We start from the raw sequence: 26,656 nt of genomic DNA, 5'->3' as shown, positions 1-26,656 counted from the left end.
TGTTGTTTGGGGCGTAGACTCCAGACATGTGCCAGCTGAAGTCTAGTAATTTACCAGTGAATTTGCAAGTAACACAATATGCACATGTGTCACATACTTACCCCTCCCAAACCCTGCTTTCCCACATAAGTATGATTCCCCCTCTTGTACCACTTGCTTCTAATTGAGCATATTTTACCCATCTGTTGGCCCATAAATCTCTCACTATGTAGCTAATATCCTCTTGCAATTTAGTTTCATGGAAACAAAATACATCAGCCTTCCAATTTTGTATCAGGCTTTTAATCACCAGCCTTTTCCTGACATTATTTAGTCCCCTCACATTCCATGAGACAATGTTAACCTTCATGAGATGGCTCGATGTTACATCCCCCTACTTCTTGTGCCAAAGCTATAAAATTTTGTTCCCACTTCCAGATTCTTTAATTCCTTTGAGACTTTCGATTTCGGTGTCATCAGCATTAGACCTTTGTTGCTTCATTTGAGCTTTGCCTTTTCCCATCTATCTTCATAAACAATTCCTCTGCGATTTCTTAACAGCCACTAAAGTGAATCCCAAATTCCTTTCCCAGGTTAATGATGTTCTCTCAAACCCATAGATGGATTGTAGGATCAGATGTTGGTTCAAAATTTTCTGGTAATTCGACGGAGTTTAAAGGAATGGCTTCCTCAACATTCAAAACTCCCACTTCTTTGTTTCCTTGTTCTGCATGATTTTCAAGCTCTAATCCACTGTCCAATTGAATGACTGACATAGCATCATCATCCCTGTGCTTCTCGTCCTGAAGCTCTTGACCCAGCCCTGCTCTCTCGCTTTGTAAATCCCTTGGTACGATGTCAAAAATATTTTCTCCTCTGATGTGTTGAGAGGTCTGCGCTTCTTTCAACTGATTTGCTAGTATTTCATCGACAAAAGGGTCTGCTGGGCCTTTTGCATTGCATTTTCCCCCTCCCCTTCTTTAGAGCCGAATTGGGCCACTGGATTATGGCCCAAATTTCCCCTCTTCTCATTTAATCTGCCTGCACGTGCTACCGTATCAAGGTCCCCTTTGCCTTACACTTTGTTATAAATCAGAAGGGTTGCTGGGTCAGGCCCATAAGATTTATTTTTTTAAGACCGATAGCCCACTTTACTTCTGTGGTCCATTTCTTCATTCAGGGTTTGTTTTTTTGATTTAAACAAACCTGAGCCGCCCAAGTGACTGTCACATGTACTTTTATTAAAGTCTGCTCCAGCTGTTGAAGTGCTCACGTGCCCAAAAGTCTGTGTTGGCGTGAAATCAGTCAAAATAGTGCTAGGTTTCTCAGATATAGATATATGACTCTATTACTCAGTGGTCTGAAGGTGTCCTCTTTTCTGATCATCTTTCTCTTTCTCACGGTTGCCGGAATCTCACACCAAATCGGTATTTTGAAAATATAACCGTCACTTTCTATCTCCACCTCTCTTGGAACTTCTGCTCCGTCATCCCTAACTTTGATTCTGGCCCACCGCAGATGATTTTTGAGAGTTGTTTTCTCCTCTATTTCAATCCATCCCCCACACATCTCTCCGATCTGCTTGAAAGTGTTGTGCAACCACAAATGAAGAGGCAACGCATAAATACGGATCCATACCCAGCTTCTTGTCACCTCTTCCGGCCAGCATCCAACATTGGGGGACCACCATTCTAGCGACAATATGGATTTCTTCCATCTCCACTCACCATTGATGACATGCTCTGCTTCCTTTCTAGATGGAAGCTCGGACAGAAACTGGGAGTCATTCATAACATATACATTGATTCCGTTAGATGACTTCCACATAATGCTAACCCATCTCCGTACTTCATTCAGAGTTGCGTTTCTTGGCTAAGGTCTAGAAATTTCCCCACAATACATCTTCCAAGCACATCCTCTTCTGAGACTGTAGAGTTTCCAGGGAAGTTGATTTTGCAGTTGGTGATCTGCGGTGTCAAACCTTTTATTGGTTCTGTCGACCATTTATTGCTTCTGATGGCTTCAAGAAAAGAAGATTTGACCTGATGTTTTCTAATAACTGCTGCTTCCTCACCCCTTTCTGGGACCCAGATGAACTTTGTAATTTTCTGAGCTATTGCCAACCATCCAGCCTTCAATGTAGTCTCAGGTGTAATAATAATTGATTTGTCCCCCCCCACCCCCCACCCCCCGGTAATGCAATGAAACTGATATACCTACCATGCTCATTGTATTTAATAATGCAAAAGAATTCAGTAAAGAGGTCCTTTGTTTTCCATCTCCTAACTGTCATTCTTTGCTCCTTTGAGGCTTCCATAAAAACTTGGACTAGCCATCTCATGAGTCATGACTTTAAGACTTAGAGTTATTTTCCTCATTAAATTCCTGCTGCGCTCAATCCATTCAAACTATGTTTCTGACCTGGAACTGGACTTAGATATGTCAAAAGATTTAAATCCAGCATGGACGAAAATCCTTTCTTCACCAATGTTAGTCTGTGGTTCTAAAACCTGAGAAGAGTGAAAGAAATAAGGTTTAAACTAACACAGAAGGTGATAGCTTGGCCTGAAGATGACAAAGAAAGTTTTCGGCTGAGGTAGTTACCAGAAAAAAGGTGATCTACCCTCCTAAGAAGTAGGAGAGAGAAGAACATTGGGAAAAGTGCCCGGAGCATTTTTTGAAAGTCTTATCCAAACACTTCAAAATTGCTTTATCCAACTTATTTTTTTACTTTTATTTTATTTTATTTCATATGATGCGGATATAAATGAGCTTAAATGAAGATTCAACAATTCCAACTTGTAAAACTACTGTTAGTACCCGCGCGATAAATATATTGAATGAAACTAATTATAGATACTATCAATAACCAGATGTCCAGTCCTTGGCGTGATATGGGTGCTGAACAGTCCCACATCGAATGAAAAAAGGATGGGTGGTCTCCTTATACAGACTTGGGCAATCCTCCGCTCAAAAACTAACTTTTGTAGTTAAGTTAGACCCAAGATCCATTTCTTTGCATGGTATTAGAGCAGAACCCACCTCAATTGTTGTTTAGCTATGATGGGGCCCTAGATTAATTTGCTTGTGTGCCAGATATCCAATCCTGGGCGTGAGGTAGGTGTTAGAAGTCTCATATTGGATGAAAAAGAGATGAGTGGTTTTATTATATAGACTTGAACAATCCTCCCCCAAGAACTAACTTTTAGATTTGAGTTAGGCCCAAGATCCATTTCTTTATAATTAGAAACAAATAATTAATTATATCTTGATTTTTTAAAATGAAAACTATTTTAGACCTTCTTTTTTTTGGTTACATGAATGTTAAATAGGTCTTTATGATAATCTGCTTCACTTTTTAATTCATTTTCAACTTTAGATGTGTTATAAGTTTACACTTTCCCACTTAGTGGGACTATACTAGGTAAGTTTTTGTTGTTGTATTAGTTTACACGGGAAAGTTCCAGAATGAAGATTTACCCGATACGTAAACTGATTTGACAGATTTTTGAAATGAAAGAGGTCATTTTTGGAAACCATACTAACAACATTTTCAATAATAGTAATAACGGCACAAATAAATATAGAAGTATCTAGTAAACATTAAAAAAAATGACCATAGATTTAATAAGTAAATAAAATGACAACCTCCGAAGAAAAAATATGGAACACAACAGACAGACACTTCAAATGAGGACGCATGGAAAGAGATATGGAGAGTTGTATGACACAACTTAGACATGAACAACAGTAAAAGACACAAATAGTCCATGGTACAACATGAACTAGATCCTTATAAATTGTTGTGGTTTGGGTCTTGAACATTAATGTTGTTGAAAGATGGATCATCAATTAAAGTCATTACATCATCAACATTCAGGCCAGCATCTCAGACAATGAAGGACTATGTGGAAAGCCAACAGAGTAGTTTTGATAGTTATTAAATGGCATTGATGCACCCATTTGGGGAATATTCATTGAAGGGTCCATTTGTGTTGTCCTTGGAGGAGTCATTATTGGTGAAGGTATTGGAGGAAGCCATTGTTGCTGGAGGGGTCATTCTAGGAGCCCTTCTAAAAGCCATTTGTTGAGGTAATGGAGGAAACATTTGTAAAACCATTGGAGGAAACATTTGTAAAACCATTGGAGGAAACATTTGTAAAGAAAAAGGAGCAGAAGGAGGAGGAGGAGGAAACCTCGAAGGGTCTACAAGAGGAGCCGTTTGAGGAATCATCAAAGGAGCCACCGAAAGTTGAGAAGGAGCAGCAGAAGGAACCATTGATGGATCTGCACAAGGAACCATGGATATTGGAGCCACAACATGGACCAACAAAGGAGCATTTGGCCCCTGGAAGTTGGTCCCATCGGGAACCATTGCTAGAACCACCGAAAGAACCATCGATACTGGAGCCCCAACTGTATCCAACAAAGGATCCCTTGGCCCTTCAGAGCTGGTCCCACCAAGTACCATCGGTCCAACCATAGGTTGAAGATGAGGAAGAGGAGGAGAAATGTGTTTGTTTGGATATGGGGGATCAAATGGCTTTTTTCTGTTGTGAGCTTCTTTGCATAGGATTGGCTTCTATTTATAGCGGGGATATAGGATTTGTAAATTTTTGAATAGTTTGAATTAGAGGATTCTTAGTTTCTACCTGTAACTAATACGACATGAAACTAAATGAGGGTGCATTAAATACCAAATAAATTATTATCATTTTGAAATATATGCATTTTATGGCTCCGGTCTTATGCTGACCAATTTTTTTTAGTCTACCTTTTCTTATTAGGAGAATAAATTAGTGTAGTTTGAATCTAAATAGAATCCACAGAAGATGGTCATAGAGTAATAACAAATATGTTTGCTTACTCATTTCAGTCATAGAGTAATAACAAATATGTTGCAGCGTTTATAGAAGCACACTCTTAGTTTCTCCAATTTTAAAATAAATCATATTTGGTAGAAATTTTATGTTGCTTTCAAATATATTAAAAAATAAATCTTGCATACAATAGTTTGTGTTAGTGCCCGATACTCACCAACCTGTTATTAGATTCACATTGAAATTTTTTCTAAATTGATTTTGAGGCAAATCAATATGAAATAATTGCACAAAACACTAATCAAATCAATGTGTTTACACAGTGTGTGGAAAGAAAATGAGAAATTTTATTCATTTTAAGAAAAGTACTCAAGAAGAAGAGGAATTAGATACATAATCTTACTTATTTTTTTATTAAATGAAAATATACATTTTTGCTATGATGAGATTTCCACCCTTTATGGTACCCAAGTAAATTTTAATCATCTTGAGATCCATATTTAAGTTTAGCCGATTCTTTCAAGTAATGTTTTTTTCTGTATAAACCAGATCCGTAGAAGGGAAATGAAAATTCATCAAGTTTATTTCATATATTATAGTTCTGTCGCGCTGAGTTTAACTGTTTAAAGGTCACAATTTAAACATAATTAGTTAATTTTATTTCTCCGAATCAATTCTTAGTCAGTCAATCAAGTTTCGCTATCAAGAAAAGAAAAGGTGTTGGCTTTTAGATTAAGCTAATTCATTCACACAACTTTCATGTCAATTATCGTCTTGTCTTCCAATTATTAAGGGTATACAAAGTCTCTTATAAGCAAAAAATAGAAGAAAGAAAATCGACCACATATGTAATTTAATTATCTCATACTATTAGTTTTGTGAGTTAAATATAGTGGCCAAAAAGGTCACAGTTTAAACCTATAGCTTAATCTTCCGTCTCCCCTTATCCACGGACATCTATAAAGAAGTCTCTACCACATGCCTTTTGAATTGAGCTTGATGGTTAAAAGGTCACAATTTAAACCTAGTTGAATCTTCCGTCTTCTTTTATTAACCCTACTAATAACCCGCAAGATGTGAAGTCCATATTAAAAAAGAAATCGTGGCAAATTATTTTCTTGTCTATTTGAGCACAACAAATCTAATTGTTCAACAAATTGCAACAACCATTTTACTTCTACTCACAATGTACCAAATATATTTAATAACGTCCTAAGTTATCATTTTTTACATCATTATTATAATTCTCTACATGTTTATAATGGTAAATGTTAAAATATTTTAATATTTCATAAAATATTCAAGGAAACCTGCCTAATGCTAAAATTGTATTCGGAGCTAAAATAAATGTAAACTAATGACTATGAAACATATAATCAAGCCATTTTAAATGTTACGGAAAAGGGTCTAATATGTCCCTCAACTATTCGAATTGGTACAAAACTATCCTCCATCCACCTTTCGGCCTCCAAATGTCAACCTTTTGGCTCAAAAATACTCCCGATATTAACCCTTTGGCTCATATTTGTCCTTATTTTTAATAACTCCCCTAACGTAAAATCATTAACTATTTATTTATTATGTTGCCTAATCTAATTGGTCCAAATTTAAACATTTTCAAATAAATAACAAAAATCACATATAATTCATATTTTGACCTAATACGCTTGAAAATAAAATTTAAAAAAATATTAATTTCATGATATCTTTCTATTGGTCTATTTTAGATTAATACTCAATTCATAACTGGGGATTCATCTAAAATCCACGGATCCGTTTAAAAAAATACTATTATATTTTATTAACATAAAATTTTCTGTTAATTATCCAATTGTCTTGTTCATTCCCTCTTTTTATTCTTTTTTAATCTCTTATTCTTAATTAGGATATTAGAGACTCAAACTTGAAATAAACCTAGATATTCATATTCTTTTAATTTATATTATTATCATGGTGGGGGTAAGGGTGGGGATAGGAGAAACGATTATTTTTTATTCGTTTATTTTGAATTTTGGGTACACACAAAAGAAAAGATGCTATTAAATTATCTTCCATTGAACTAATTATTTCTATATGAATGTCCTCATTATTTTCTTCCTTTTTTTCCCTTATTTCTCATAAGTTTAAAAAAATAAAATTTAAAATTGTGGACAAGATTCCAAGAAAAAAAAAGTGGAAGAAAGAGAAAGTGAAGGAGTGGAAAGGTGATATTACTATTTAATGGATACGGCCTAAAATACCCTTAAACTATGGGATTTGGTACAATATTGCCCTCCCATCAACCTAATGAGTGTGGGCCGTTAAAAATAAGGGTATTTTTTAGCCAAAAGGTTGACGTCAGGGATATATTTGAAGCCAAAAGATGAACGGAGGATAATTTTATACTAATTCAAATAGTTAAAGGGCATTTTAGACCCTTCTTCGTAAATATTATTACAGCCTCAATGCATGTTAACAACTTTCCACTATGTGCACATCTAGCAGCGTAGCTACGACAACGCCTAGCCGAAAGTGCTCGAGGCTGGCCGAAGAAAGATGAGAAGAACGATGACAAGAAGGTTAAACCAAGAGCCTAAACCACAATGCTAGTTGTGCACATAGTGGCAAACCCGGAGAAGACCATTGTGTCGATCAGAGAACCCTAGTCATGTAGTGCTCAAGCAATTACCCTCCCCCAAATGGGGAAACCCGGAGAAGACCATTTCTTCGATGGTTACTCGGCCCCTGGGTTGGATTGCACAACTAGGGATGGCAGCACAGGTTGGATCGACAAATACTCCTCGATGTTTTGAGAAGGAAAATGTAGATCCGATCGAGCCCCTCGAACTGTAGTATCAATACAGCCTCGTGGAGCTACAGGGTCACAAAGGAAATTCATTGTTAGACAAATGGGACTGAAAAACCCTAGGTGTTTCTATTTGAGGGCAACACCATGCCTTCCAAAGGTATGGATCTTCAATTCATACCACCTGTGCTTAAGGATAGAGTCAAAGTAGGACAACTGAACAAAGAGTAAGTATATCTAGTGAATCTATAATTTGGAAAAGTGCTATGATACTGTATGTTATTTGGGATTCCCCAACCATAGCAATTGCAACTAGATTCCTTGAGAGCCAGGGTAAGTTCACTCAGAAACCTAAAGTTTATTACCACAATGAGGGCTATTTTGTGGTGCTTAATACTTGGTTTTGGCCCTCAAACAATCAATACTAAGCATGTCATTGTTAAAACTTGGGTGGCCAGTTTCAGTAAGGATGAGGTATTGAAAGTCATCCCTTTATGGGTGAGATTCCTCAATCTTCCACTTAGTTGGTGGGGTCCTAAGTTCCCAAGTAGGATTGCTAGTGTATTGAGAACACCTATATGTGTTAATGACTGTACAACTAAGCTTGAAAGGATTTCTTATGCTCGGGTGCTAATTGAGATCAATGTCACTATCCCATTGCCCAAGTCAAAGTAATGGATCTTCAAGGCATAATGTTTGAACAAGATGTCAAATATAACTAAAAGCCCCAGTACTGCCAATCCTATTGCCAAATTTGACATATATGGTAGGCCCCTCAAACAAAGACACAAGATGAAGTCCCTAAGGTGGCACCTAAGAGAATCAAGCAAGTTTGGACTTCTAAAAGACAATCTTATGCCTGTTGTGCCAGAGAAACAGGTTAAAAGTGGTGAGACTGCCAGAGAAACAGGTTAAAAGTGGTGAGGCCACTCAGCCTGCACCTGACTCTACTACTACACAAATGGAGAAGGATGGGAAACATGGACACAGGCCAAAAGGAAATCTTCTAGTAAGGGTCCATATAACTGCAGCTCATGAGTCTCAAATTGATATTGCCAATGGTTTCAAACCTCTGATGGAAAACACTCGCCAGTAGGCTATACAAATGGCTTTTGATAGAGCTGAGATAGGAAAATGTAGCAAAGGTGGTGGTAGTAAAAACCCCAAACCTCCAAACCCTTCCAAATGAAGGTAGTCACATGGAATGTTTGAGGGTTTAATAAGTTGTTTAAGCATAAAGAGTTTGCAAAAGTAACATGTAAAGTGCACATTGATATTATTGCTATTTGTTAACACAGGGTGAACAACAGAAGGCATGCAAAATAATCCAGAAAGTTTCTCCTGGTTGGGAATGGAATCACAACTACAAGAATTCCGGCAGAGGAAGACTTCAGTTGTTGTGGAATCAATTAGTGGTTTATATTGTAGTCCTACATGCCAATCCTCAGTTATACCCTGCCTATTGGAAATTAATGGTCACACTACCAACTTTGAATTCACTACAGATTATGCTTACACATTATAGAGGATAGGAAAGGAATATGGGATGCAATTGACACATTAAATCCTATGGCGTCCCATCCTTGGTTAGTTATGGGAGACTTTTATGTTGTCCTCAAAGGGGAGACAAACTTGGTAGGCAAGTGATGGATAGTGAAATCAGAGACTTTGAACAACCCATGACAAAAACTAGTCTTGTAGAAATGAGAACAATTGGAATATTTTACACATAGACGAACCAATCATGTCCATATTAAAATAGACAGAGCCGTAGTAAACCATATTTGGCTATCTCAATGGTCTCATCTGAATGTGGTGGTGAACGAACCTAACTTCTCATATCATTGTTTGTTATGTGTCAATCTTGAAGACCACCAATTGGGGGGAGTTAGGCCATTTAAATTCTTAAACCATCTAGCAAATCATTGTGACTTTCGGGAAATTGTCAGACAAGTATGGGAGATTCATGTAACAGGTTGCCTAATGGAGAAAATTTGGAAGAAATTAAAGAAACAAAAGTCAAACTCAAACAGCTAAATACCACTGCTTGTCCTAAGATTGACATCAAGATACAAAACATGAGGGACAGGTATGATGATCAGGAACTGTTTGCCCAAGAAAAGGACCTAAAACTGAATATGAAGAAATGGATCATGGTGGATGAGAGCATCCTCAGACAGAAATCAAGGGTGCAATGGCTAGGTTTGGGTGACTCAAAACTCTTCAAAGTTTCATGCAAGTATCAAAATTAGAATTGGCCAAAATCATATTAAAAGATTGGTGACAAAAAAGGGAAGAATCACAGAGACTATGGGGAAATTGAGGAGGAGATAACAGGATTCTATAAATAATTGTTAGGTTCCAACACTAGTGAAATGATTGTTATAGACCCTAGCATCATGAATAGCAGTCATGTGCTGACAAGGGAACAACAGTTACACCATATAGCTCCTATAAGCTTTGAGGAAGTAACATCGGCTCTAAAAGATTGTGCTGACCTCAAGACCCAAGGATACGATGTATATGATCTTGTTTTCTTTTTTAAAAAAAACTGGCACACTATTGAACCAGAAGTAATAAGTGCAGTACAAAATGTATTCCAGCCCAGAAGTATGTTCAAAGCCATCAATCGCACCACTGTTGCCCTCATCCCCAAGGTACGACAGCCCTCCTCTATTAAAGAATATAGACCTATATCTTGTAATACCATGATATACAAATTAATTTCCAAGGCTCTTAGTTAAAGGATCCAATCTGTAATGGATAGTTTAAAAGATCCTAGTCATGCTACTTTTGTACCTGGTAAGATCATCACTGATAATACACTCTTAAATCATTAACTTGTGAAGGGGTGAGGAGAAAGGTGTTTCTCCTCGATGCATGTTAAAGATCGACATGCAAAAAGCCTACAACTCTATGGAATAAGTTTTCCTTGAACAAATCCTTATTGCCTTACACTTTCCTAAGGGGTTTATAGACTGGATTATGACGTGTGTTCAGGTTGTCTCTTACTCCATTGTTAATCAATGGTCAGCCCACTATTCCCTTTGATTCTAAAAAGGATCTCAGACAAGGTGATCCCTTATCTGCTTTCTTTTTGTCTTAGTCATGGAATACCTTAGTAGATCTTTAAAGCTATTAAGTGATCAGCCTTGGTTCAATTTCCATCCAAAATATAGCAAGATGAATTTAGTCGAACTAGGCTTTGCAGATGACCTCCTTTTCTGTAGAGGAGATGTCATATTAGTGCAACTTTTGTTGCATAATTTCCGGAATTTCTCTAGAGCTTCTGGGTTTATTGCAAATCCATCCAAAAAGCTCCATATATAGTGTTGGAATACATCCTCATGTTCAACTGGAGATCCAAGATGCATTGGGTTTTAGCAAAGGTGAACTACCTTTCTGATATTTGGGTCTGCACCTCAGCTCAAAGAAAGTCTCCATTGTATGATGTCAACCCCTGCTGGATAAGATCCACAACAGGATTAAGTCCTAGACCAATATATTTCTTTCTTATTAAGGAAGAGCTCAGCTAATCAAATCTGTTTTATTCTTTATCCAACTTTTCTGGGCTCAAATATTTGTCCTCCCAAAGAAAGTAGTGAAGATGATTTGAGACTAGTTGAAGAATTTTTTTGTGGACTAGTGGTACTGACTTGTCAAAGAAGGCTATATCGTCCTGGGATAGGATTTGCCTTCCTAAATCAGCCGGGAGCCTAAACATTTTGGATATTACCATCTGGAACAAAGCAGCAATAAGCAAACATCTCTGAAACATTTGCAATAAGAAGGATAAACTTTAGGTTAGATGGATTTATTGCTACAATGGAAAGAATAAGAACCTGTTGGAGAAGGTGCCAAAACAGGCATCCTAGATTATTCAAAAAAAATTGCAAGCCACTAAGTACTTTACTCAAGCAGGTTATGATGTAGCTGACATACTGACTATGAGTTCATTCTCCACTAAGCTTTCTACACTGAACTCAGAGGTCAATATCAGAAGGTGTCTTGGAGGAAATTGATTTGCAACAACTTAGGACTACATAGATGGATTTTTGTTCTCCAATTGGCTGCTCATAAGAGACTTACTACCCGGGACAGATTACATAAATGGGGAGTTACTACAGAACTGGGATGCCCACTGTGTGAACAGAAAAGAGTAAAGTATTGCACACTTATTTTTTGAATGTGATGTAGGTTGTTCAAAACCGAACAGAACCGAAACCAATAAACCGAATCGAAAAAAATTATTGATGTATCGGTAATAGGTTATTGATTTAGCGGTTTCGTTAACAGTTTTGATTATTTTTTTCATATCAGGTTATCAGTTCTAATGGGTTGAAGTTTTTTCTTAACAGGTTAACTGATAACCAATAGTAAATTAATAAATAATATTTACTCCATTCGTTATATAAAGTCCTTGACTTAGGGTTTAGTTTCATACCTACATTTCTGACTGTCTCAAACTCTCAATTATTCGAAGAGGTGCCAGTGCTTGCTTTTGAGCAAGATGCAATCTGTCAAATCATGTGCAGGGTTCACTTGGTTTGTCACCTTGTTTCTAAGTGATTTTCAATGATTTTTGTGCGTGTGTCAAATCGTAGTGGTTACTAGGACTGTTGTCCAGTAACATTTTCACCCCATGTTGGTATACCAAAAATGAAAAAAAAAGTCATTTTAAACAATACTTCACAATGGCTTCTCCAATAGCTTTTATTGATTTAATATCAGTCACTTTGATCACTACAACAAAAACAACAACAACCCAGTGAAATCCCACAACGCGGGGTCTGGGGAGGGTAAAGTGTACGCAGACCTGACTCCTACCAAGGTAGGACGGCTGTTTTCGAGAGACCCTCCGCTCAATAAAAGCATAGAAGAAGTCAGATACGACAGGAAGTACAAAGCAATATGAGAAAAGCAAATAACGCAAGTAACACAGATAGAATAGAATACTGAAAGTACAAAGAGTAATAACTAATAACAGAAATCATAGTACAAAAAAAAAATACAAATATATAGATATACATATCTACAAAATAAAGCAATAAAGTATATATGAAGAGCCTCCAGCATAAAAAAAGAACAACTAAATAAGTCAAAATTGTGGGTTTATTTGATAAATAATCTTGCTCAATAACTTATAGAGAAAAAGTTAAAGCAAGTAGTCACGAAATGACAGATACTTCTTTTCTCTGGATTAATCCATAGAAATTTTTTGTCAAATTGAATATGTGGATAAACCATGAGAAAATGATCAAAATGATCCTTAATGTAGGGGGTTTGAAGTGTTATGGTACTTGATATATACTACTTAACTGAAATAGTGCTCCATATATGAAAATATGATCGTTTTGGTCCTAAACCCTAAAACATAACGGTTGCCGTTAAATTTAACGAAAAAATGCAAAACAGTTGTCTTCTCCATTCTTCCCTTCTTCCGCCTCTCTTCGTTTCATCACTTCCATAATAAGCAGAAAAGCAAAAATTGACTCAAATTTACACAAACAAAACTAATCAATATTATGGTAATTAAAAAAAGCTAACTAATTATTTCAAAGTAACATTAAAACAACATTACAGAAACCAAATCCAAAACTTCTAAACAGTAATTGCACCATAATAGTCAAATTCACTAAAGTTTTAACCCTTGTCCGGCCGCCCTCCCTCCTCGTTCGACAAACTTTAAAAAAGCCCACTTTTCTAATACATAATTTGTTAAGGTCATAAGAATCTTTCTTCTTTTTTTGGCAATAGTTGAGGTATGATTTGTGAATAAAAAGCTCCATTTTGAGAAAGAGAAAAAAAATTCATCGAATTTCTTCAACGAAGCTCTAGATTTTTATGGCGGCATCAATGGGGTCAACGTCAGAAGATCCACCATGATGCCGATGAACACCAATCCAATCCCAAGTTCAATCCACAGCCAGCCGTTTCAGAGATAATTTCTGAGCCCCCTTCACAAATCATCCATTGGGAAACCCAATTTAATCGGCAAATATCACGCGCCGGGTTTCTAACAGTGAGAAAAGGTAACTTTTAAAATTTCATGGTTAAAGTTTAACAGCAATTGTTATGTTTTAGGGCTTAGGAACAAAACGATCACATTTTACATACATGGAGGATTATTTCAGTTAAGTAATATATATCAAGACCATAACACTTCAAACCCCCTACAATAAGGACCATTTTGATCATTTTCTCGATAAACCATCACTGTCATCAAACATAAATATAAACACAAAATTCAATCAGCTGCACATTGTTTTTTGGTACTTATATATATATTTTTAATAAATATTTAGTCCCAATATATTCTTCAATAATGTTTGCAAATAGCTCACCAAACCCCATCTGTGGAAATACACTGGGTATGTTGCAATGTTTGCACCTAGCTTGGGTACTAATATTTTTTTATGAATTAAATCAGAGTTTCCCAATAGTTCATTTGTGATTGATCATGACACCCAAATTAAAGTATTCACAATAAATCCATCAGTTTTCCCAATTGTTATTAACACCTAATACTAAGATTTAATTGAATCAACACCCACAACTAATTAAACACAACCAAGGTTCTTAATACATTACAATAATACTAATATGTAAATCCCATGGGTTAGAATTACCTTTAAGGTCCGAATCTCAAAACCTTACCCTCTTAGAGTTGTTAATAGAATCCTTGATATCTAGCAATTCCAATGAATTTGATATTAAAAATCGGGTTACATTACATTATTTGTAATAGCAAAGTAGTATCTCTAATATTAATACTCCGTCCATTTTTACTTTATCATGTTGACAAATTTGAGCCACTTTAATAACATTAAAGGCATACTATATAAACTGATAATATAACATTATGAATATGTATGAACGGATAATATAACAAATAGTAATATTAAATCTTTTTTAACGACAAGAGGGCATATAACCCTTTTCCCTAGATAGAAATTGAATGATAATCACTAATATACACTTAAGATTTTTGTTTGAAATATAACTGACGTGGTAGAGCAATTCTATTTTATGTGAAGGTATTAGTACCAGTGTTGTCAGAGGCACAATTAAGCCCTGAAGCGGGGCTTAAAACATGTTGAGTGTTTCGTCTCACTTTATGTGAGCTTCAGTGTCTAAGATAAACTTTTTCTTTTGAATAAGTGTTTACTAAAGAGGCGACACTAAACAATTGGCATTACATTTTATCTTTAAAACAAATTCAATTTCATTGTCCATACATTTGTTATTCATACTGTATTTAGGCTAGTCTAGAACTAAACATATATATATATATATATATATTGTATTCTTTTCTATTTGCGCTTTTTTACATTAAAGTCCACACTATATTTGCACTTAAAGCCCCAACAGACCTTAGAGTCTTTTTGCGCCTTTTGCTTTTGATAACATTGATTAGTATGGGGATCAAACTGTTTTCTCTTTGGAGTATAATTTTCTTTAACTTTTTAAAATATTTTAAAGCATTAGCATTTCGTCGACTTGTAGTACATCTCGTAGAAGTTTCAAGTATCTACATTTTATTTTTTACAAAATGGGAAGACTTTATACCTGAATTTATAGTCAAAACTTTAGTTTTGACCCTCATACTCAGAACCCTTTCATATAAATTAGGACAGAAAAAAGTAAATAGAATAAAATAAAAAAGGGAAAATTACGCGGATAAGCAAAAATATACTAGTTAATTAGCTAACATAGCTATAGTTTGAAATAATTATGGTTCGCGGCAAATATCTAGCTGTAATTACAGTTTGAGTTTTGTATAATTCGCGCGATTTATACAAACGTTGTGCGCGAATTGAATTGTATAGCGAAATATACAAACATTATACAAAAACTGCGAACTGTATAAGGAATTATTCAAACGTATACAAATGTTGCGCAAATTATACAACAGTTGTTATAACTATAGCTACGAATTGTAATTAGCAAACTATAGTTATGGAGCATAATTAAGGTATTTTTGAGTGGCTATATGCGAAAATTCCCCTTAAAACCCTAATATAATACATAAGAGTGTGTAGGAAATTTCCATCAAGGTTAGGAATTTTTTCTTGAAGTTAAGAAAATTTTCTTTTTGATTGAATTGTGAGTTCGTGACAGCTCAAATGGTCTGAGGTTTAATCTTTCTACAACTGAATTTCATGATAATGTCCTGAAATTTAAATTTCTAGAACTGAACTTCAGTACCGTTGTTCAAGTTTTGAATTTCATTCAGCTCTTGTCCGAGAAATTTGATTTCTAGTATAACGAGTGTCACAAGTTGTGAACTTTGCATACACACAAAAGCTTATAAGAGAACCAACTTTCACCTCAAGTGAATTGAGCATGACAATCTTTAGTCATTGGAAATTCAATTTAAGACCACAAAATTCAAGAGTCTTATTTACTCTCTTAAACTCCATGCCAAATCAAACATGACAAACAAATTGAAACAGGGGAGTACATAACTTGACCTAAAATTATCAAGTGCTTTGTTATTAGCATGCCACGTGGCCTAACCATATTGCAAGCACCTATTTCTTTTATATATTTATAGCCTTGACCAACATGCCTTGGTAACCTTGGAGTATCTGTAAATCTCTGTTTTTCACCAAATTAGGACTATTATTAATTGTAATGGTTCAAATTTCACTTACAAATATATTATCATCTTTACTCTCCACCCCATTTTTTGGTTTCTTTTTCTCAATGTTTGTGCCTTTCAAATCCTACGCAAAATAGGAAAAGCCATCTTTCCTCCCCACCCCATTTTTGGTTTCTTCTTCTCAATGTTTGTGCCTTTCAAATGCTAAGTAAATAGGAAAAGCCTACTTTTTATGGTGATACATTGATTTTTTCCAATAGACCGCGTACATGAAATGGATCTCTCGACTTCACAAAGGGAGGACAAAAAAAATGAGAAAAATGAAACCAAAACATAAAAGAGTTAATACAACTTTAAGTTTTTGGAGTGCATAAATCAATTCTAGACAATAACTTAAAACAGAATACTGACATTTCTTAACTTAATAAAGCCATGAAATTAATGATCTTGGACTATCACCTTCTTCTTTTTAATTAGATGGATGTTAAATAGGTCTTTTTGATATCTACTCTATTTTAAATTTTAGATGTGTTATAAGTTACATCTTTCCACTTTGTGGATCTACACTAGGCATGTCGCTGTATTAGTTTACACTAGAAAGTTCCAGAATGAAGATTTACCCGACACGTAAACTGGTTTGTTAGATTTTTGAAGTGTAAGAGGTCATTTTTGGAAAACATACTAACAACAACAACATCATCATTAACAACAATAATAAAGGCGCAAATAAATATATAAGTATCTAGTAAACATTTAAAACAAAAATTGACCATATATTTAATAAGTTAATGAAACAACGAACTTTGGAAAAGAAAGACAGACACGGGGAAAGAGATATGGAGAGTCCTATAACACAACTTAGATATGGAAAACAGCAAAAGACACAAATAGTCCATAGGACAACACGAACCTACAAAACTATGCTAATTAAAAGAGACATACTAGTCCTAGATCCTTATAAATTGTTGTGGTGGTTTGGATCTTGAACATTAATATTGTTGAAAGATGGATCATCAATTGAAGTCATTACATCATCATCATTCCCGTCCAGCATATCAGACAATTCAGGACTCTGTGGAAAGCCAACGGAGTAGTTTTGATAGTTATGCATTGGGATTGGAGGAGTCATTATTGGTGAAGTTATTGGAGAAGCCATTGTTGTTGGAGGCATTGGAGGGGCCATTCTAGGAGCCCTTCTAAAAGCCATTTCTTGAGGTAATGGAGGATACGGTTGTAAAAACATTGGAGGAAACATTTTTAAAGAAAATGAAGGAGAGGGAGGAGGAGAAAATCTCGAAGGGTCTACAAGAGGAACCGTTTGAGGACTCCTCAAAGGAGCCACAAGATCACACATTGGTTTGGGCATTTGAACAGGAGCGGCTGAAGAAACCATCGATGGCTCCGAGCAAGACTTTGGAAAAGTCATTATTGGTGAAGGTATTGGAGAAGCCATTGTTGTTGGAGGCATTGGAGGGGCCGCCCTTCTAGGAGCCCTTCTAAAAGCACTTTCTTGAGATAATGGAGGACACATTTGTACAACCATTGAAGGAAACATTTTTAAAGAAAATGAAGGAGAGAGAGGAGAAGGAAACCTCAAAGGGTCTACAAGAGGAACAGTTTGAGGAGCCACCACATGACACAATGGTTTGGGCACTTGAGCAGGAGCGGTTGAAGGAACCATCGATGGATCCGCATAAGGAACCATCGATGGATCCGCATAAGGAACCATCGATGTTGGATCCACCGATATTGGATCCACAACAGGGACCAACAGATGAGCACTTGGCCCTTTGAAGTTGGTCGCACCAGGAACCGTCGATGGAGCCACAGAAGGAATTATCGATACTGGAGCCCCAGTTGTTTCCAACAAAGGAGCCCTTGGCTCCTCAACGTTGACCCTATCACGTACCATAGGTTGATGGGCATTCAATGTGGAACCCTCTTCGTCAGTAGGAATAACATTTCCCTTCAATACTTCATGCATCTTATTTGTGCACTCCTTGGCCCTGTTTTCTTTCCTTACCTTATGTATTTGTTTCTCCAGCTCCTCATTCTTTTGCTTCATTAACTCTTCTCCCGTCATCATGTGATTTGATTGATCTAACACTGAAAGCTCACTAAACCTTTTAAAGGTATTGAATGCAGTAGCATAATTTGGAAACAAATCAGGTTGGTTGTGGTAAGGACTATAGATGACTATAGCCATTTCAACACCACAAAGTGTGCTGAGTTCATGAGCTCTTTTAAATAACTCTTTTTGTCTTAGCATGTACGAGGCTTTCCTCTTAGTCTTATTTTCAATCAAAGCAAACTTCACTTTTGTTCTCGACATGGCTAAAGATGAGGACGATGAGGAGAAATGTGTTTGTTTGGATATGGGGGATCAAATGACTTTGTTGTTGTGAGTTTCTTTGCCTAGGATTGGCTTCTATTTATAGGGGGAATTCAGATTGTGTAAGTTTTTGAATAGTTTGAATTAGAGGATTCTTAGTTGCCACCATAACTATTATGGCATAAAACTAAATGAGGGTGCATCAGATACCAAATTAGATATTATCATTTTGAAATATATGCGGTTTATGGCTCCGGTCTTATCCTAACCAATTTTTTTAGTCAAACTTTTCTTATTAAGAAAATGATTTAGTGTGGTTTAAATCTAGTATCCACAAGAGATAGTCAGAGAGTAATAACAAAATTAAAGATTGGAACAAGCAACATTTAATATTGGTTAAAAACAATCAATGTAATGGTTAAATTTTTAAAAATATAAATATTTATTGCATATGAAATGGTGATTTGTGTATGATTGTAGTTGTTGCAGCGCTTATAGAAGCACATTATTAGTTTCTCCAATTTTGAAATAAATGATATTCAGTAGAAATTTTGTGTTGCATTAAAATATATTAAATATTAAATCTTGCATAGAATTAGTTTTTGTTATGGTGCGATACCCACCAACCTCTCATTAGACTCACATTGAAAATTTTCTATATTGATTTTGAGGCAAATCAATATGAAATAATTGCACAAAACACTGATCAAATCAATGCGCTTACACATAGAGGGGAAAGAAAATGAGAAATTTCATTCATTTTATGAAAAGTACTCGAGAAGAAGAGGAATTAGTTGCAGATTGTCTTTACTAATTTGTTTTATTAAATGAAAATATACATTTGTACTCTGATGATATTTCCACATGTTATGGTAGCTAAGTTAAATTTTAATCTTCTTGAGATCCATATTTAAATTTATCCAGTCCTTTCTAGCTAATGTCTATCCGTATAAACCAGAGAGGGACATATGATTTGTTTTAGACCACAAATTTCAAAAGTCTTTCTTTCTTTCTTAAACTCCATGTCAAGTCAAACAACATCACAAAAATTGGGACAGAGGGAGAGTTTTGTCGCGTTAAGTATAATTGTTTAAAGGTCACAATTTAAACCTAATTAACGAATTGTCTTTCTCCGAATCAATTCTTAGTGTCTGTCAATCAAGTTTCGCTATCAATAAAAGAAAGGTCGTTGGCTTTTACGTTAAGTTAATTCATTGACACAATTTTCATGTCCATTATCCTCGTCTTCCCATTATTAAGGGTATCCGAAATTCTATTAGTATAAGCAAAAAATGAAAGAACGAACAACGACCACATATATAATTTAATTATCTCATACTAATATTTTTGTGAGTTAAATTTAGTGGCCAAAAAAGGTCACAATGTAAACCTGTAGTTGAATCTTCTGTCTTCCCTTATTCACATGATAACTATAACGAAGTCTCCGCAATATTATAGCCTTTGCAAATCGCGTTTAACAGGTAAAAAGTCACAATTTAAACCTAGTTGAATCTTTTGTCTTATTTTACTAATCTTACAAGTAAATTTATGTTATACTATATATATAATTTTTCAGAGTTAAAAAGCTTAACAGCGAAAAGGTCATAATTTAAACCTAATTGAATGTCCCATCTTCTTTTATCAACCTATTAGTATTAGAGCCATCCATCTTGTGAGGAGACTAATGGAGAAATATCGAGAAAGAAAGAGGGACTTACATATAGTATTCATTGACCTAGAGAAGGCCTATGACAAAGTACCGAGGGAAGTCTTGTGTTGATGCCTAAAGGCAAGAGGTGTTTCGGTGGCCTAAATTAGGGCGACAAAAGGACATGCATGGAGGAGCTAAAACGCGGATAAGAACGGTGGGAGGAGACTCGAAGCACTTTTTTGTGGAGATGGAGTTACAACAAGGACCAACTCTTAGTCCATTTTTATTTTCCTTGGTGATGGATGAATTGACGCGAGACATCCAAGATGAAGTGTCATGGTATATGTTATTGGCGGATGATATAGTACTTATTGATAAGACGCACAATAGAGTTAATGCTAAGTTGTAGGTGTGTAGAAAAACTTTGGAGACTAAAGGATTCAGGTTGAGTAGGACCAAGACAGCGTATGTGGAGTGCAAATTCAATGATGCGATGCATAAGGTAGGCGTGGAAGTAAGTATTGACACACAAATTATCTCCAAGAGAAACAATTTCAAATATTTTGGGTCTATAATTCGGAGTGGGGATATCGATGATGATATCACACATCGTATTGGTACGGCATGGATGAAGTTGAGGCTTGCCTTTGGAGTCTTGTGGGATAAAAAGGTACCGTTGAAACTCAAAAGTGAGTTTTATAGAGTGGAGGTTAGATCGACATTGTTGTATGGGGCAGGTACCAAGCCATTTACAATCGTTTAAGGGCCTTATATTATAAAGTATAAAGAAAGTAAAGATTGTTCTTGCAGAGAAAAACCTACTTACTAGCTTTTGCTGCTGAGTGCCTCCTCTACGAATACTTTATCATCCTCATTTTTAATGCACTTCACTTGATTTAGGTCACGTACCCTCCTATCTCTTACCTTAGCTAGCTTATGTAACTTTTTATCCCCTCTCTTGTCCCCTAATTACACATGCAAGTGTTCAAAAGCTTTCATTTTGCCGCAGTAACCGCTAAATTAGCCTGCTTCTTTGCTATCATATACCTTCACTTATTCATCCGCTTCTCTTCCTCATCTTTACTTATCACCAACTTTGCATATGACACCTTCTTTGCCACCACCTTCCCCTGGACCTCTCCATTCCACCACTAGTCCCTTCAATGCCCCCCCTCAAAACATCCTCTCAAGACCATGAGCACGTCTAGCTACTTCCTTAATGCAACTAGCAGTCTTAACCCACATACACATCCCCACTACTCCCTAAAGCCCCTATATCTATCAACTTATTTCCTATCTACAAGGCACTAGTCATAGTCAAGCTACCCTATTTGATCATTGGCCAGTCAATCCACAACCTTCTTCTTCTTTTCACTTTAGATCTCGAAATCCATCACCAAAAGCTTATGTAGGATCGTAAGATTCTCATTCGGGATAACCTTACCGTCTTTACAAAGACCTTTATCACCCCTCCTAAAGTACATATGGTCTATCTGAGTCTTGTTCACTATACTACGAAAGGTAACCAAGTGCTCCTCCTCCTTTGGAAAATTTGGAAGAAATTAAAAAAACTAAAAGTCAAACTCAAACAGCTAAATACAGCTCTGTATCCTAAGATTGGCATCAAGATATAAAACATGAGGCACAAGTATGATGGTTGGGAAGGGTTTGCCCAAGAAAAGGAACTAAAATTGAATCTGAAGAAATGAATCATGGTGGAAGAAAGCTTGCTAAGACAAAAATCAAGGGTGTTGACTCGAACTCTACATATTTTCATGCAAGTATCAAAAATAGAATTGACCAAAATCATATTAAAAGGTTGGTGATGAATACGGGAAGAAACATATAGACTAGGGAGAGATTGATGAGGAAAAAAGGAGATTGTATAAACAATAGTTGCATTCCAACACTAGTGAATTGCCAGTTATAGAACCTCGCATCATGAATAGGTGTCCTGTGTTGACAAAAACAACAGTTGCACCATATAGCTCCTATAAGTTCTGAGGAAGTAACATAGGCTCTAAAATATTGTGCTGACCTTAAGCCCAAGGAAGCGATGGATATGATGTTTTCTATTTTTTAAAAATGGCACACTATTGGACCAAAAGTAATAGGTGCAGTGCAAGATGTATCAGTTCCAGGATTTTTCTAGAGCTTCTGGTCTTATTTATCACAAATCCATCCAAAAGCTCCATATACTATGTTGAAATGCTTCCTCATGTTCAACAGAAGATCCAAGTTGTACTGGGTTTTAGCAAAGGTGAGGTACCTTTAAGATATTTGGGTGTGCCCCTCAGCTCAAAAAGAGCCTCCGTTGTACATGTCAACTTCTGATGGATAAGAACCTCAACAGGATGAAGTCCTAGACCAATATATTTCTTTCCTATGCATAGAGAGCTTAGCTAATCAAATCTGTTTTATTCTTTATCCAAGTATTCTGGGTTCAAATCTTTGTCCTTCCAAAGAAGGTAGTGGAAGTGATTGAGGCTACTTGTAGAAACTTTTTGTGGACCGGTGGTTCTGACTTGTCAAAGAAGGCTCTAAGGGGCCTAAACATTTTGGATATTACCATCTGAAACAAAGCAGCAATAAGCAAAGAGCTCTGAAACATTTGTAATAAGAAGGATAAACAGTGGGTTAGATGGATTTATTGCTACTATGGAAAAAAAAAGAACCTGTTGGAGGAGGTGCCAAAATAGGCATCCTGGATTATTTTTAAAAAAAATTGCAAGCCACTAAGTACATTACTCAAGCAGGTTATGATGTAGCTGATATACTGACTATGAATTCATTATTCACTAAGCGTTTCTACACTGAACTCAGAGTCAATATCAAAAGGTGTCTTGGAGGAAATTGATTTGCAACAACTTAGGACTATCTAGATGGATTTTTGTTCTCCAATTGGCTGCTCATAAGAGGCTTACCACCAGGGGCATATTACACAAATGGGGAGTTACTACACAACTGGGATGCCCTCTGTGTGAACAGAAAGATTAAAGTATTGAACACTTATGTTTTGAATGTGACGTCTCAGCATATGTTTGGAAGAAATTACTCCACATTTCAGAGATCCAATGCAATGGGATGAAGGACTCTCTTGGGCAGAAAGAATGGCTAAAGGTAGAAATCCAACAACTCGGGTGGACAAGATGTTAGCAAGAGAAGTGTACCATATCTGGAAGGAGAGAAGCGTGAGAATATTCAGACAACCAAAACTACTGACCAGAATCATTATCTATGAGATTAATTTCAAGGCTAGGAGCAAATTTCAAATTGCAAAGTGGCTGGAAGATTTGAATTGTTACCATGTGTAAGGCATCACTAGGATGGTTAGTTATTTTTGTCTTTTGAGCTTGAACTGATTACTGGACTCTTGTCTAGTAACATGTTCTTAAATTGTTTCACTTTTGGTATTATACAGTACTTTACTCCAAAAGAAGAAAAAAAATTTAAGCCATTTTATATAATATTTCACAATGGCTTCTCCAAACTGAATTGAGTAGACAAACCTGTGCGTTTATTTGATAAATAGTTTGCTCAATAACTTACAGAAAACTAAAGTATACATCTATAACTAAAAATTATACTGAAATTAAAAACTACTAACAAAATTTGTATGATCGGAAAAAAAATAATATATATATATACACTTAAAGCAAGTAGTCACGAAATGATACACCATTCAAAATTTCTATCAAACTGAATTGAGTAGATAAATCATCACCATTATCAAACAACAATATAAACACATAAAAAATTCAATCAACCGCACATGTCTTTTTGGTACTAATACATATATAGTCCTAATATATTCTTTATTAATGTCGCACATAGCTCACCAGACCCCCCACCTATGAAAATACACGGGATATGTTCTATTGTCCGCACATAGCTCGAGTCTAATATTTTTAATAAATTAAATCATAATTTTCCAACAGTTCACACCCAAATAAAACCATTCTCAACAAATCCATTAATTTCCCCAACACTAATCCATAAATTACAATGAAAGCTCTTAATACTTACAATAATAGTAATATGTAAATAGCTGGGTTACTTAGAATTACCTTTTAAGGTCCAAATCTCCCCTTTTAGGGTTGTTGATTGAATCCTTGATATGTGAAATTCCAACGCATTTGATATCAAAAATCTAGGTTATAGAGTGATAAATAACATAAAACAAGTATTGATTTGGTAAAACTTGTACAAGATCATTTCAAAATCTCACCTTTAAAAAAAAAGACTAACCTTTAAAGCTGCCGGAAATAGGACTAATGCCGCCGTGATCCGGTAGACTCACTGTGAGCCCCTTTTCTCCAAACTCACATTATAGGGGAAAGGATTTTTAATTTCCCTTTGTTGTTGTAAGTGTCACATACACATAAACCTCATATGGAACCTAGGGTGCACTTGCATTACATTATTTGTTTGTAATAACAAAATAAGGAATATCTACCTAAATATTATGCTTAGAGTCCGTTTGGATGGGCTTAAAAAAAATAATTTTTATGTATAAAATTTTTTTATAACTTTAAAGTGCTGAAAGTTATTTTTATAAATAAGCAGTTGAATGTTTGGATAAAAGTACTTAAATAGGAAAAATGATGTGAATTTTAAGGTTAAAAGAATAAAAATGGTAGTTTGGAAATTTAGTTAAAATATAAGGGATATAAAAGTAATTTCCATTGTCAAAGAAAATGACTTTAAGCACTTAGTAAAAAAAAGTTAGGAATCCTAACTTTTCATTTTTGACTGACTTTAAGAACTTTATGGCTTAAAAGTTAGCATTATGCAAATACGTCCAAAAGCTAAAAAGGGATTTTAAGTTGGTCAAAACCAACTTAAAGCCCACCCAAACGGACTATTAATTAGATCTTATATTGCTAAATATAAAGATAAATTTTCTTATTTATCAAACATAGCAAGATTTTGCAAGATAGTCAAATACTATAAAATCTGTTTTGAACGCGTAGTAAAAAGGGAACAAAACGTATTTTGAATGCTTAGTCAAAAAGGGAACAAAATGCGTTTTGAACACATAGTCAAAAAGGAAGGTGCAATAGGCGGATTTTACGCGAATTTTAAGTGTTTCTAGTTTTCTATAAATAGAGGCCTCTAGCCCTCATTTAGATTATCTCAAAAAAAATACAATCCAAAAGAGTGAGACCACCAAAAAATTATACACCAAGATAAATATTATAGTCTTGAGTGTCCTCTTTAGTGAGTTGTTCCTTTTACAAGAGAGAAGTGTTAATTCTTATTTTCTCCTTGTATTTGAGAGCAGTGTACTCTCATATTATCATATTAAGACCTTTTACCCCGTGGTTTTTCCCCTTTATCTGTTTGAGTAGTTTCCACGTAAAATTCTCGTGTCCAATTTATTTTCATTACTTATTATCATATCAAACTTTAGTTGTAGTGCTTCCTCCCCCCAACAGTGGTATCAGAGCCCTCGGTTATTCTGTCTGTTTTATGCAAAGGTACTATTTGTGAATAGTAAATTTTCGTGAATAGTAAAATTTGGTGAAAAGTATTATTCACGTGAATAGTAAATTTCTGTGACGGTACAGTTTATCACGATTGTTCGCAAAAAATATTTAAAAATAATCTAGAAGGGTGTGAAGCAAATAACAATGTCGAGTACAACAGAGTTTGTTGAGAAATTCAATGGGACTAATTTCTCATGGTGGAAAATGAAAATAAGAGCGATATTGAGAAAAGTCAATTGCTTGGCTGCAATTAAAGGTAGGCCCACAGACTTTACTGATTACAGCAAGTGGAATGACATAGACAGCAACGCAGTGGAACGACATAGACAGCAAATGGGATACTCTTATGGGATTGTATGAGGCCAAGTCTTTACATAATAAAATCTTCTTAAAAAGAAGATTGTATACTCTTCGAATGGCAGAGTCCATGTCGGTTACTGAACACATCAATACTTTGAATACTCTATTTTCGCAACTTACAACAATGGGTTGCAAAATAGAAGGGACTGAACGTGCGGAGTTTCTACTTCAAAGTCTGCCTGAATCATATGATCAACTCATCATCAACCCAACAAACAATACAGATAGTCTAGTTTTTAATGAAATTGCAGCCACTATCTTAGAAGAAGAAAATCGACGCAAAAATACGAAAAACAGACAAGCAAATTCGTAACAAGCTGAAACTTTAATGATGGTGAGAGGAAGACCAACGGAACGTGGCCCCAGTGGGAGTCACAATCATGGTAGATCTTAATCAAGAAGTAAGAAGAATATCAAGTGTTACAACAAGAAATGACACTTCAAAAAAAATTATCGGTTCAAGAAGAAGAGTGAACACCAGAGTCATCAAATGCTCAAGGGAATGTTGCAAGTACCTCGGATGATGACGATATTTTATGTAGTGAAGCAATATCAAATAATGAAGGCAGAAAATGTTTCACTAATGTCTGGATCATGGAATAGGAGCAACATGGCACATGACTTCCTGAAAAAAT

The 26,656-nt window shown here is 35.6% G+C and overlaps 1 long non-coding RNA gene across 2 annotated transcripts; it reads right to left on the bottom strand.

Moving 5' to 3' along the window:
• Positions 1-1,814: 1,814 nt before the first annotated feature.
• On the bottom strand, positions 1,815-24,579 carry LOC129880219 (uncharacterized). Of its 2 annotated transcripts, XR_008765347.1 has the most exons (5): positions 24,421-24,579; positions 24,240-24,322; positions 14,214-14,273; positions 10,983-11,044; positions 1,815-3,085 (listed from the first exon to the last, which is right to left on the bottom strand). It is a non-coding gene; the product is annotated as an uncharacterized LOC129880219 (long non-coding RNA). The 2 variants fall into 2 exon arrangements; XR_008765346.1 differs by lacking the exon at positions 1,815-3,085 and having other exon boundaries at positions 10,388-11,044; positions 24,421-24,573.
• Between the last annotated feature and the right edge of the window lie 2,077 nt (positions 24,580-26,656).

Source organism: Solanum dulcamara, chromosome 1 (assembly GCF_947179165.1).
Source record: "Solanum dulcamara chromosome 1, daSolDulc1.2, whole genome shotgun sequence".
Lineage (NCBI taxonomy): Eukaryota > Viridiplantae > Streptophyta > Magnoliopsida > Solanales > Solanaceae > Solanum > Solanum dulcamara.
This window is presented reverse-complemented; position numbering and strand designations above follow the sequence as displayed.